At 36.6% G+C, this 2,423-nt stretch overlaps 1 long non-coding RNA gene across 1 annotated transcript; it reads left to right on the top strand.

Annotated features, from left to right (window-relative positions):
- The first annotated feature begins 1,486 nt into the window (after nt 1-1,486).
- Nucleotides 1,487-2,054, top strand: LOC112847067 (uncharacterized). The gene is made up of 2 exons (XR_003220389.1): nt 1,487-1,680; nt 2,016-2,054. It is a non-coding gene; the product is annotated as an uncharacterized LOC112847067 (long non-coding RNA).
- The last annotated feature ends 369 nt before the right edge of the window (nt 2,055-2,423 follow it).

Consider the following 2,423-nt stretch of genomic DNA (forward strand, 5'->3'; position numbering starts at 1 on the left):
AGAATGGATTCTGAAGTCTTCCCATCCTCCTGTTAGTGATCCTCCATCTGAATGGATGATAACAACCTTCTGAACTGACTAGCAGGTGTAGAAGGCCCTGCTGGCCCATATCTATGGGACTGATCACCGCTAATAAACCCACTAAATGGACGGATAAAAGCTCTGGTTACATTTGGATATGGGCCACAGCTCTGCACAGTGGCTGCCAAATGGTCCTCTTCTATTGTGAAATTCAGCACAGCAGAGAGGAAGTAGTGCATTATGATGCAAAGGCAAATAAGAAAAGTGTGTAAATTAATGGATTCAACTCATGTTTCACTTTACATTTTGACAGCATGACTGCTCTTCCCTTCCATCGAGTACATTTTTCCATTTCTAGAGTCCCTAGAAGCTAGAAACACAAAACAAGACACTACTGTTATTATTAAATAGTTTCCATTTGTGTCTTAGTTTATTTGTGATTTAAATTTTCACCTTTCATCTTTATGCTTAGTTTGTTCTGGTTACTTTGAATTTTGTAGCTTCGAGCTTATTTCTCAGACTATCTCCTTTTGTAATTTGTGATTAAAAATAGTTCAGTGAGTTTATTTTCCTCCATTCAGATGATTTTCCTGTGTCCTGTGTTCTAGAATTGATACCTAGACTTGACACAGAGGTGAAAGAATTCAAATGATTAAAGTTGTGCTATTATTAAAAAGGTAAGAATATTAAGTTATGATCCAAGAGGATGTGAAACAACTTCTTAGGTTATGTACTTATTGATTATCAATAATTAACAATGAATATTTTTATTTTACAACCATGCAAACATGACTGATTAACCTGCATGGGGAAAAACTGAATATCAATGTATTAACAACCAAGAGTGCAATAAGTGATCAGTAAAAGAGGCCCACACAAAAGGTTTTAAGGCTGTAAGATAGCTGTATGTCACAGAACAGTGAACTTCATTTTGAGCTTACTCATAATCAAATAGCATTTCATATCTTTGTTCACTAAGGCAGGAAAACAGCCTCAAGGTTTTGTGCTGAGTGAATGAGACATTGTGGATTAGTTTCTGTCAAACATGGTTGGTTACTGTTGTCACTTATGGAAGTGGAGGACAGTCCAAAAACAATATGTACAAGACAAAAAAATGAAAAGAAATTGTTATATCAAGTCAGCCAATATCACATTAACTGAACAACTGATGTTTCATGCTTTTTTATACTGCTTATATAAAAGGTTTGTGACAGACCCTAATGAGCTACTGAAGCAAATAAATAACTGTCACTGAGCTTTGCATATATATCATTGAAAAAGGCAAAGAGTTTGTGAAACAGAACAATTTGGACTGTCAATATAGTTGCTGTGCACGAGCAAACATTCAAAAGCCCAACTTCGTAATAATTCTATGAATACATAACTTCTGTTTGCACTGCAGTGTCATTTCCTGCAGTATGTGGATGACAAAGGCTACAGTAACACTTTTCTTTTTAATAGGATGAGACATTTAACTTTTGCATGAAGACCGTCCCAACCAATGGCATTTTATTGATAAAACTGGGCTGTGTGATTGGTGGATCTATTCTCACCAACACAGTGAGAAGAGGTTTAAAAAGTGTCCCAGCACAGCATTCACTGCAAGCTGAATGACAGCAATGGCTCACCTGAAGTTCCTCCCACTCCTCCTGTGGGTTGGTGAGTGAACTACTGCACTCGTTTCTTCTGCTTTTATTTTTAAACTTGGTGTATTTGAACCATACCTAAGGTTATGACATATCTATGTTTATAAAGACTTGTTTAACTTGGCTTGATTAAGTCGTGCTTTTTTGTTCTCATTCTTTGTCTCTCCATTACATTAATTTTTGTAAATTAATGTAATGTAAATTTTTCAGAATGTCTCACAGTGTGAATTTTGCCTCATTTTTCTAGCCATGTTGCTGGTTACAACCATAATAACTGGCTCCTGGCTAAGACAATATGTTGTTCAGGTGGTAAGCCAACAATTTGTAAGTATATTCCTCTTCTTTCAGGTTTCACGGTGTGCACAGAGGTGGATTTGCACAAGAGAATCTTTCACGATCATAGGTGTAAGGAAAATGATCGTCTGTATCACGTAGAAATAACTCAGACCGATGGAAGCGATTACTATCATCTATGTGGCGGCTCTCTGATCCACAGCGAGTGGGTTCTAACTGCAGCTCACTGTTGGAAAGATGAACCTGGATGGTGAGAAATGACTGTTTCACTTAAAAAACAACAAAAAACAGTCCAGAGACAAAAATCATTACTGGTATTTTGTTCTTTTACCATTTCCATTGTTTAGGAATATGTCTGCATATGTAGGAATTCATCCAGGTCCAGGAAGAATCGTGACAATTACTGACCACCAAATCTTTGAGGAAAATGGACATTTCTTGTTTAGTTGGTTGGTTTTTTAA

This window comes from Oreochromis niloticus, linkage group LG6, assembly GCF_001858045.2.
Source record: "Oreochromis niloticus isolate F11D_XX linkage group LG6, O_niloticus_UMD_NMBU, whole genome shotgun sequence".
Lineage (NCBI taxonomy): Eukaryota > Metazoa > Chordata > Actinopteri > Cichliformes > Cichlidae > Oreochromis > Oreochromis niloticus.